The following is a 12,052-nucleotide window of genomic DNA, read 5'->3' as shown; positions in this document are numbered from 1 at the left end:
AAAAGGCTACAGCAGTGTCTTGATAATAGCTCTGACACAGAAATGCAGCTTTAATTCTTAATTACTCTGCTCTTTATTTTAAATTACTGAACAACAGACCTGATGACTCCTAGGCATCCAAAGTATGCGGCCCGGTGGGTTGCGTTCCCACGAGAGCAGTGAGAAGCAGAGAGGAACAGGAGGTCTGATGGGACAGGGAAACGTCAGGGCAGTCTGCTCATTTCTGCGCACTGACTTTTGCCTGGAAGAAAGTCCCATTTGGCAGGAGACTGACGTGTGGAAGTACTGGTGGTGGGAGACGCTGGGGCTGTCGCAGGCAGCGGGTGCATTCGTCCCTCCAGCGAGCAGGATTTACCAGTTCCTTGGGGCAGGATGTGGCCTTAAGCATCGCCTCTCTGAGCAGCAGGGCAAGCAAGAGGGATTTATTTTCTCCCCTGGCGTGTGTTGTTATTCAGCCTTTTCCTGGTGCTTAGCACATGCGGCCAGCTCACCAGCTGCCTTGCAGCTCACCACAGCCTGATGTGCCAGCACGTGGCCTCCAACCCCACCGCCAAGCCTGCCTCCCTGTTGGCTGAGGTGACTTCACCTGGGTTTGTGGTCTGAGATCATACTTTCAGGTGCGTGTTGTTTGCTGGAGGAATAAAATCCCAATAAAAGAATAAAAGCTTCCAGCATTACCAGTTGTTTTTTTTTTTGTTTTTTTTTTTTTTTTCCCTTGCCACGTGAGCATTTCACAAAGTTTATGAGGAAATCACAGCAGCTCCTAATTGCTCTCGGCAGCAGACCTTGCGTGTCGAGACCGTCCTAGTCACTCCCCTGCGTGCTCAAGCCTAGTTGCATCACTGAAACAGGACACTGAAATGCTCAAGCGTTGAAGGGCAGACTCCCCTCTCTTCTGAGAGATGAGATGCCTTCCTCCTCCAGCTATCATGGGGCTGTGCTGGAGCAGGAGTTTGGGAGAGGTCCCTGCCCTGCTCCTTCTGCACTTTGTCCCTGGAGCCAAGCTGGAAGCTAGTGTTTGTGTCCTGCTGGCAGAAGCCGTCTGTGGCACAGGGAAATGGGAGCTGTCACTGCAGGATGCTGCTCAGCACCAGCAGTTTGACCTGCCCAGTCCAACTGGAGCAGCACAGACCAACTCACATCCCTTCTGCTGCCTGATAGGCATCAGGAGAGGGAAGAGACGTGCACACTTGTGCCTCTGTGCGTGAATGCACACGTACACGGTGTGCTTTGAACGGCGGGCGGTGCATTCAGAGCCTGAATCAGCATGATTTCTCGGTACTGCTCAAAATCATATTCCCAGAATTAATAATGGCCCACTCTGGAGCTCTTTCTTTGCTTAAATGGCTTTGTTGATTATTACCTTTTGTCAGCGCTGAGCGGTAATGAGGGGCTAATAATTCCCTCAGGACTCACTGACAGCACAGGAAACTTCTGCTGCTGGACACCAAAACTGAGCTATTCCCCCTCTGCAGAGGCTGTGTGAAGAGAGGGGAAGCTACACACAGGCTGGCTGCATTTTGCTGAGGTGTGATGGGTGGTAGTCAGCACCCAGTGGTTTTTGATGCTTTCAGAATGATGGAGGGCAGGAGAGGTGCTGAGTTTTGGTGGTGCAGAGCAGAAAAAGACCTGAAGAAGGACACTGGTGGCTTTTTCTTGGAGAGTTGAAGGAGAGCAGGGTTGGGAGCTCAGAGAACCTACTGGGGGGTTTGAAACCCTCATTTCTGTTTAGAGGACTGACTTTTGACTGAGCCATCAGAAATGTTGTATAGGCATGTACAAACATGGGTATGAAAGAGAGATTTACTTTTAAGGAGATAAGAAAGAGAACACCTAATGCTAACTCCCTCTTTCCCGTGTGTTGGGGATCAAAGAGGTCCCTGATTCCTGGCAGTATTATACACACACTGAGGTCCACTGTACTCAGCATTGGTGTGGCCTCACCTGTGTGGGTGCCACAATACAAGGAGGCTATAAAACTATTAGAGTGTCCAAAGGAGGGCTACAAAGATGGTGAAGTGTTTAGAGGGTAAGACATAGGAGCAGCAGCTGAGGTCCCTGGGTTTGCTCAGCCCCAAGCAGAGCAGGCTGAGGGGAGGCCTCATGGCGGCCTGCAGCTCCCTCACGAGGGGAGCAGAGGGGCAGGCGCTGAGCTCTGCTCTCTGGGGACAGCGACAGGACCCGAGGGGACGGCATGGAGCTGGGACAGGGGAGGGTCAGGCTGGGGGTTAGGGAGAGGGTCTGCACCCAGAGGGGGGTCGGGCACTGGGACAGGCTCCCCAGGGACGTGGTCATGGCACCGAGCCTGACAGAGTTCAAGAAGTGTTTTTAGACAGTGCTCTCAGCCATAGGGTCTGGTTTGTGGGTGGTCCTTTGTGGAGCCAGGAGCTGGACTCAATGATCCTTGTGGGTCCCTTCCAACCCGGGATATTCTGTGATTCTATGAAAACTAAATTGTTCCCTGGTGCCTCTAATGAGCGTGAAGGTTGAACAGAGCAGGGCTGTACTGGGAGGGGAAGAGAGAATGGTTTCTTCAAGAAATGAAGTGCTTGAAGCGATGATGTTGGTACTAAGGGTATTAAAAATCTAGGAGGTGAGTCATGAACATTACTATAAACAAATATGTTCACTGTTTTTAAAATCATTTAATCTGTGTTGTTTGTTTATTTGCTTTCTTTCTATATTTTTTTCTTTCTGGTGCAGGGAGAAAGGCTTGCTGTTTGTCATTCCCAGATTGAAATCAATAGACTTGTGGGCACTTCCTTCCCACAGAAATTCCCAGGTGGAGTTCCCCAAAAAGTCAATCACAGAAAGAAAAAGAAAAAAAAAAAAAAAAAAAAAAAGAAAGAAAAAAGAAAAGCTGGAAGGTCCCAAACCTAGTGTTCTCAGAGCAGACTGAGTATTTTAACTCTGAAGAACAACTAAGAGGTACAAATGTCCCAGCCCTCTTCCTTCACCCTGTAAATATGACGTGAACTGGGTGGTGGGATGCTCGCCTAAGTCAGATCCAGAATCTATGGGCGATGGAAAATAACTAAGGTACTAAAATATTCCAAAAATATCAGTTGTCATTCACGTAACACATAGGTCACCGTGGTTACTCTGAGGTCCAATGTACATAATATGGGTGTATCCATTTCTGATGTTGCCGCAGCCCTCTTCTGGCGAAGGTCTTGTCACAGAATCACAGATTTATGGATGGAAACAGCCCATGAGGTCATCTGAGACGTTCCTCTGCTAATGCGGATTTATTCCCTCCTGTGTGTTTTCCAGTGCTTGGTCCTGCCTGTTGTTCAAATGACTCAGGTGTCCACTGCATCCCTTGAGGGACTATTTCAGAGCCTAGCAGACCTTGCTGTCAGGATTTTGTTTCCTGTCATACTCCTTCTAAAGTTTCCTCTTCTTTCTTTAGTTACTTACACTTTCTGCCGAACACTGATGAGGAAGAGGACCATAGGAATACTACATCTATTTCTCACTTATTCAGCTAATTCCTGTTATACCATTTTTGATGACTCCAAACAACCCTGTCCTCCTTAGTACTTATCACCTCACACTCCTCTCCAGGGACTGCAGCCCAGCTTCCAACCGAGACAGGCTGATAGGTGCCTATGGACGTTGGAGGAGGCCAGAATGGAAGAATTAGATGCACAGATACATTTTTCCACCTCATTTTCATTCTGAACAAATCCCTTAAGCTTTGGTATGAATGTAATGCATCTGCAATGGTACTTGAGAGTGAGACTGCTAAAGCTGTGTGGAAACCTGGAAAATAACAACTATTCATAAGGAATTCTGATGCTCTATTTAAAGTTTCTTTAACATTTACCTCCTCCACCTTTCATTAGCTATAATTAAGAGATGAGAAAAAGAGAAAAGAATGCAAAGTTCGGGTTGGAAGACAAGCCATCAGGAAGTCAGGAAATTAAAAAGGAGTGTAATAATAATGGGGTTTCCCAAACAGCACGAACTTGGCGTTATTCCACCACCCAAGTACTTCATGTCATAACGAGCACTACTATCAGATTCATGTTTGTGCAGAGCTAGAGCCCTTAGCAACCCAGGCATTAGTTTTAAAGCAGACAGGAACGTCACTTGTCCCTTCAAGGACATTTTACATTGTCACAGTGGTGGAAAAGGCCTCCCTGTAGAGGAGAGTCACATCCCTGATGTGTAGAGGTATAACTTTACTAAGTGATGGATGAGTAGGGACTTACATTCTCACATCTTTGCTGTTACTGCCATCCCTTAGGATCCCTACCCTCTTTCCCTCAGATGCTCACCACTGCTCCTGGTCCCAAACCTAGTTCCTGCAGCCCCCTGGTGCACCAGCCTGATGCTTTTGGTGGGCGTGCTTGAAACAAGAGCTCTGAATTGACTCAGATTGCAAAAATCCACACCCCAAATACAGATTTATTTAAAAATATTTTTAAACTAGGTCATTTTGCAAAATTAGCCTAGAGTGGAGCTATCCACCTAGATGGTCACAGCTGCGGTGGGGTAGCCATATCTACAGCAGAGTAGAGGAGGGCAGGAAGGGATCTGCTTCCCCAGGAATTGTAATTTTTAAAAAAAGAAAAACAGCCTAAGTTAAGTTTGCCAAGTCGGTTTTAGCTTTGGGGATTTGTGTGGCTTGTAGGTATTTGCTATAACGTGGGCATATCAACATTATTCATTTTGGCATACATCACATCCAGATATATTTCAGTATCCATCCTTCATTCATTCTTTTGGCTTCAGGGTCGGAGACTGAAGGATGCTATTGCAAAGGCTTCAGGGATCTTGGCAAGAAGTAGGGATGTGCTGGGTCTGTCATGGCTGACTGAACACTCACAGCAATACGTTCGTGATTACGCCAGCAGTGCTAAAGGCACTAATTAAGGAAGAAGCTTGTGTGAAGAGCTTTAGTTACTAGCTTAATACATCACTGGTCTTTTTTTGTTTTCTTTTGTTTCTTTTATTTGAATGCACTGCAAGCTTGCTGTGTTTTTGTGAACAGCAGCTCTCAACCTGTGCTCCATAGGTCTCTGCCATCTTGTAACTAAAGGGTCTGAGAAAGGTGAAGGTAAAGCAAGGGGGCACGTGGGACAGGTGGAGTTCTCACAACAGATTTGGACCACGTCAGACCTGCAGTACAGCAGTCTGTGTCCAGCTGGTCCTGCATCGTGGCACTGCATGATCTAGTGATATCTCTTCCAGCCTCCCTTTTATGTGATTCTGCAGTCCTGGGTTTGTATGCTTTCATTCCTACAAATCCTAGCAAAATTTTGTCATCTCCTTTTTGTCTTATTCTCTCACCTTGTCTTTATTCCTTTTTTCTTTTCATCTTTGGAGAAATAAAGGGCAAGCAATAAGGAAAAAACAAAGTCTGAAAAATGTTCCTTTGGGGCTTTCCCCTATAGATATCCTGGCATAGATTTCCCATAGTTCCCATAGAAGTTCAGCAAGAAACTCCTTTTTTTTTTTTTTTTTTTTTTTTTTTTTATGTGCAGGTGCACATGCACACAAAGAACCTAATCCTTTCTAACGCACCACACCAAAGTCATCAGCTAAGCCATTCCAGTGGCACAGCCTGGTAAACAGAGCTTGTAAGCACCAGCCTCCAGCGCATAGTTGAGTTAAAAGCAAAAGATTATGAATGACCTGTCTCGGATCGGGCTGTGAAGAACGAAGCGGATCTGATTGATGCAACTTCCATGTGTGCACTGGTGAATATGTATTAGTTCAGCGCATTGCCCCGTTCATAGTTTTGAGCTTCCCTTTGTCATTACTGAATGCTTGAAGGCAGAAGATTGCAGCTTTCGTTAAACTCCTTGAAGATATTTAGTACAGTGCACACGCAAATAGCCTTCTCTCCAACTTTTCAAGATCACCTGCCTTCACCCCACCTTCCCTCGCTCGAGGCATTCAGCTCAGAGTGGCAGCACGTGGGGCAACGGGGAGGTGTGCTCCTACCTGGCTGGATCCACACGTGTGGATCACCTCTGAACGCCCTGGTGCTGCTGTTCTCCTCCTGTCTGGCACGTGGCTGTGATGGAGGGGAGCACCCATGACCCCTGCCCACTGGCTCGGGGTGCAGGAGGCTGCGGGAGGCTTGGAGGACATCCATGGAGTGTCTTCCACCTGGAGGACACAAGCTCTGCCGTTCATCTCTAGGCCTCTCACAGCAGACACGAGAAATGAGGTGTTGCTGGTGATGCCTAAAAGTCTGTCTTCAGTACAGTTATGTAGAGGACTCTTTGATCAGCTCTGGGCAAAAGCTCATAAGGCTTTTTTGTTTATTCGCTCAGTATTCACCGTGGGTGCACTGGGCATTTATTATCTATCTCCTTTTTTTTTTTCGGGCTGCTTTTATTACCCCAGGAACTTGCACAAATGCTCCGTGGTGCATTACAGCCAGACAAGGGGTCCTTTGGGAGGAACATCTACTGGCTCACACAAACTGATTTAGGCGGACGGGTCAGCCAAGCAAGGTGAGCAGGCCCTGGATGAGCACGTTCCTCTTGCTTTGGCTCAGCGAGGAGGCCAAAACAGGGTGACTCAGAGAAAAGGAGGAAACAACCCAAACCTTGCAACCCGCCAGTCGCTCAGCTTGGCGGCTGCCTGGAGATCAGCCGAGGGCTAGCAGGGCTCTTTGTTTCATCTAAGCCCATTTGTTCCACCGTAACAAAAACAGCATCAGAGCGTTTCTTGCAGGGTTTTAATTTTTTTTTCCTTCCCTCCCTGCTTATTTCCTTCCCGAGGCTCTAATCCTCGGGGCCATCACAGCCAGTTGCTATGGCAGTGACTGAGGGCACAAAGAGAGGATTACGGCTGCAGGTGAGGGAACAGCAATGGGCCCAGGCCAGCTCCTAAAATCCACTTGGGCTCCAAGGAACCGTGCTGCAGAGAGCCATTAAGAGGGCTCCCTGTTTGGTTTGCATTATTTACGTGTTGGCTCCTTCTCCACAGCAGCAATGTTGCAGATTAGGGCTGAAGAAGTCACACGGAAACAAGCAGGGAGAGGGCTGTGGTGTTGCACCCTGCAAAGCACCCTGGAAATCTGGGATCTTCTGTCCCAAATTCGGGTCTCGCCAGAATGGGGCTGGTTGGATGCTCCTTTGATCTGGGAGCTGAAGCTAGTGATGCAATGACCGAAGACAAGAGACATGTCCTTTTGTCCTCCCTCCTCCCTGTGGCTTTGGTCAGCGTCTGTAATGCTACACTCATGTGTAGGTGGAGAACAGAGCGTGGTTTGGCACATTGGGGTCTGAAAGGAAAAAGAAAAAGTTTGGGGAAACTGTGCTAGAAATAACTGTGCTCATACATGGCTGTAAAAAATGGTGGTCATGCTTGAACAGGAGGGCAGCCAGGACCTCTCTGCCTGGTGGGGAGAATGAGACATGTCAGGGATTTGCCCTGATTTTCCATGGAGGGGTTTTGGGAGGAATTTCCCCAAAATCGGAGAAAATTTGGGTGTTGGGTGGGTCGCGATCCCCCCAGCTCTACCATCAGCCACTTGCACGGCCAAGGTTGGAGAAGACCACGAAGCCCCACCACGATTACCCACAGCAGGAGCCGTAACCCCAGAGGAGCTCTGTTAGGGGCACTTGGCCGCAACCCCCTACGTGGATTTTTCCACTTAGACAAACAGCTCTTAATTGGACTGGACAATCTCCTGGAGGTTTTCTCCAGCCATGAGAGGTAGAGCCATGTCGTGAAGTACCCGGTCAGAAGAAGTAGCTGCAGTGTCATACATAGTGAGTTGAAGGGAAAAGAAAAAAAAAAAAAAAAAAAAAAAAAAAAAAAAAACCAAAGCTGTCTTGTAGGTGTTTGAGTCATTACACGGTTAATTACACCGACCCAATACAATAGTTAATTAACACTACAGTTGTGAAATACCTAATAAAATAAATAAGACTGTATGACATCAGTGTAATTGCAGGAAAGTGAAGGCTGGTAGATGATAGCCTTTCACATGTAGAGTTTCAGGCTAAAAGAGAGATTTTTTTTGTCTTGTGAGCCTCATAAAAAAATGTGTTGTGTCCCCAGAGAGAGCAAAGATGGCTGCTGTTGAATCCCGGGCTGTTCCTTCTTTCCCAGCGCTGACACACAGTCGTGACAAGGAATTATATATTGCATTCATCACGCCTGCTCTCCAGGCATGATCCCCAAATAATTAATCCTTTTAGCTTGCAGGAGCTGCCATCTGGCCAGTTTCCAGTCAACCTGGCTGGTTTTACTACGGAGTTGCCAGCAGCCCGCACCCCTGTGGGCATGGACAGCAGCTGCTTGCCTGGGATTTTGGGGGGGATTTTTGGCCATTTATTAAAAATGGCAAGCTTCAGACGTGCCACATGCTGCCTAAATGCAGAGACCATAGCAGCCCTTGCCTCTAAGAGCTTGTGATCTAGAAGGAGGATGACTGGGAGCCATATATAATACCCAGAGCAAGATTCAGGAGCTCAGCTGACTTTTTTTTTTTTTTTTTTTGATGAACTTACCCTGAAGAAAAGGCCCAGAATAAAACCCAGCTGATTTTTTAATTCCTGCAGGACAAACATGGAAACGAAATTTAAGAAGGGGAGCCAATTGTCACTGCAAGTCAGGAGAAGGTCCGTGAAACCACGTCCAGTTTAGATGAAGGAAAGGTGCCTTGGCCTGGCCTGTCTTTTGTGTGGCAGGCAGCCCTGCAGCTGAGATCTGATGTCCTCGAGCACCTCTCCCAAAATGGGGACATCCGAAACTTCTTGGAAGGTGACCTCTGGGATCACCCTCACACCCCACAGGGGAAGGGATCCTCTCAGGGCTTTGCAGCGACCTGCAACGAAGCCAGTGTGCCCATGAAGAACTGAATGCTTCTGAAAATAACCTGGTTTATGGAAAGTACTGGGGAAAAGCCTTCCTGGTTTCCCTCAGATCCACACCCTCCCTCTTTGCCATGCCACTGGTCCTAGGCTGGGCAGAGGGTGGACCTGACCTCGGATCTTGTGCTGTCCCTGCTGTGGTCAGTGTGGAGCCACATCTGCTCGGCTTGTTTGGAGAACCCCTGCCAGATCAGATGGACAAACACTTACTGGGTGAATCTTTCCAGGTCTGAGTCGACAAAATGCGTGGACCCAGGTGAACTTGCTGTGCATGACTAGCTGCCCAAATGATGGCACCTGTGGTTCTGTGGAGACTGAGCGACAAATGGTAACGAGGCGACCTTCTGAGATGAAAGAGGTGCTCAGGGGAGCTCAGGCAGGGCTGCTGTGTGGGGTTTTAGCAGGCAGCTCTGTTGTGCAAGCTGAAGGAGAAACCTTGGCCCACTGTTTCTGGGGGACTTTCCTTCCGCAGAGCAAACAAAAACTCCTATCCCAGACTTTGTTCTCCAATTCATTTTTATGAGTGCAGTCACCGGTTGGCATTAGTTCCCCTGGGGAGGGGCTCAGCAAGCATCAATGCAGACTTGCACTCTCCAAAGGGTGCGTTATCAAAACTCAGGTTAGCAAATGCACTGCCAAGGTAAGCCCCTATCTGAAGTTTGCCTATAATTTGAATAATTGGGGCAGCTTGCTAAATGCTCCAGGTGCTGGATTTTTTATTTTTTTATTTTTTTTTTTCACAGAAGTTTTGTATTTCCACCAAAAAGCCAAAATCTTTCGACATTTCTAGCTTCTCCAGTGGCCAGTACTTGCTCTCTGCACCCGCACCAAAGTTGTTCGACCTAAACTGCCCCAGAAGCCGACGTCTGCTGCTCACAGGCTTCATTTGAAAAGAAACAATGCAAAACTCCTAACTGGTGGCATGTGGAATTCCTTTTTGCTAAACCCCAGGCACGTAACAGCACTTTATTGGTATCAAATGAATTGTTATAGGGCTGAACAACAACATTTCTTCGCTCACGAACTCTGTTGGAGTTGGGTGGATGCTAGATACACTTGGTATGACTTGGCTGCAGCGCTCTGCCATGAAAGAGATCCTTTATTTGAGAGGCTATAAAGAAATAGGAACCGAAAACTAACTGCAAGCATGTGGACACCCGAAGAACAACATTTTATTCCAAAAACAGATGTGACCTGGTCAGATCAGCACCGCCTCGAACCCTGCTCTCCTTATAGCTTTTGGGTCCATGCTTAGCAAGCCCAGGTGAGCCATCAAATCCTTTGGCAAGCTCATATGAGGAGGAAAGATTAGAGATCTACAGAAGCGAAGGTAAATGATACCCATGTAAAGGGCCTCACAAAAATCTGCGTGTTAACCAGCCCAATGAACTTGCTGCCCAGGGCTGTTTAATTTGCTTTTTTAGATTTGTTGGAAGAAAATTTGTTTTCTTGAAGCTTTAACAAGCACCTTAAAATTTCTGCATGGCTTATCAGTCTGCTTAGGTGCAACAGATTTCGTGAAAAATACGGATTTTTTTCTAGTAGAAAGCAGCATGGTGATATCCAAACTGGGGGCAGCTATAGGAAGAGGACCTGGGGAAAATGCATCCTTCAATGCAGCTTCCAAACACCCAGACAAGCTGGCGAGGGCTGCAATTGCAAAAACAGGAGTCTCTGGACAAAACCACAGTACGTGAGGAGATCTCCCGTTGTGCCCCAAGGCAAACAGGTCACTGCTGGGTGAGGGTGAGGAGTTTTGCTGCGTTTTCCCACTGCCCTGGCAGTGGCACAAGCATGACGTGCCATCCTCCCTGGTCTTCCCAGCCCTGATTTTTTGGTAGGAAATGCATATTGGGGTGGGGCTCTCATTTTTCTTAAGCACTGAGCTGCCTCCTTTCAGGCCCAAGAGAGTGCACCTTTACCATCCCTAATTTACCGCTTTCCCCGTGTAACCACGGGGTATTTTCACCCTCCCGTCCTGTAGGGTGGAGGAAAAACTGAATCAGCACCTTCCACGTCTCGAAGGTGGTTCCTCTCGTTTATGTGAGTGCCGGGAGGCCATGGGAAGTTTTTCCTTAAAAAAAAAAAAAAATGAAGGAGCTGTTGCTACAACAAACTGTGCCTGCTTGCTCAGGTCCTTGGAGCCACTTTAAATATAACAGCGCGCGGTGCTCGTGATGCAAGAGGTCACTGCTTGTGCTCATACCCATTAATTATAGACGTATAAATAATGGACAAGTATACATCCTTAGTCTGGGAGCTGAGCTGCAATAAAGGAAAGGCAAGAGCAAAATCCCGGCGTGCAATGTTTGGGGTCTGTTTGTTCCCCTCTCCGCACTCCCCATTCCATTCTAAGTCAGCAAAGGACTTTCAGGCTCAGACCAAGGAGTGTGTTTCATCTTCAGGGCAAGGTTTTTCTTCTTACGCCTTTCCTATTTTACACGTATGCAGTTTGAAACAAAAGCTCAATTTTAGCATAAACAGATTGCCTAATTTTTAACACGTCAGTGCCTTTCCTGAGATTTATCACCGATTCCTTTTTTTTTTTTTTTTTTTTTGCTTTTGGTTTGTTAAACAGACTAAAATATGTAAGCAGCTATTCAAATATGTAAATGGCACTTAGCTCTCCCCTTTCCACTTTTATTATTTACGATGTCCAACACCAGCATTTTGCTCAGCTCTGGCCGCCAGCCGCTCATGCCTCCCTAAGTGACTGGGACCAGTGCCGTGGTGGTCTGCTCCCAGTGCTGCGCCCCTCGCTAGGAGACAAAATAGGAGGCTTGACCTCACCTCAACTCACCTGCAGCAAATAATGTCACTCTGGAAGGTTTGCTGTATTGTTGGGATGTGGCACTGTGTGGAATTAATCTGAGGCAAAGGTAAATTTATATATATATATATATTTTTTTTTTAACAAATATTTTTTGATGCTTAGGGAGTATTAAATTAAAGGCCAAAAACCATCCCCTGAACATTGACCTTAGAGCAGTGATGAGGGCGAGCACCTTCTGTACAGCTGTGACAATTTGGGCCAAAAAAAAGGCTTTTTTTTTTTTTTTTTCCAATTGGAAAAAAATTGGAAAAAAAAAAAACGTGGAGGACTGCTGACCAGTTATAATTATCCTTCCTCTGTTTAGGCAACAGCAACCAGCCCAACTTGTTGCAGGCAACAAAGCCCATCCCTGCTCCCAGCCTCTGGCCTCTGT

The sequence above is a fragment of the Aythya fuligula genome, chromosome 1, assembly GCF_009819795.1.
Source record: "Aythya fuligula isolate bAytFul2 chromosome 1, bAytFul2.pri, whole genome shotgun sequence".
Lineage (NCBI taxonomy): Eukaryota > Metazoa > Chordata > Aves > Anseriformes > Anatidae > Aythya > Aythya fuligula.
The sequence above is the reverse complement of the archived record's forward strand: the minus strand, read 5'-3'. Positions refer to the sequence as shown.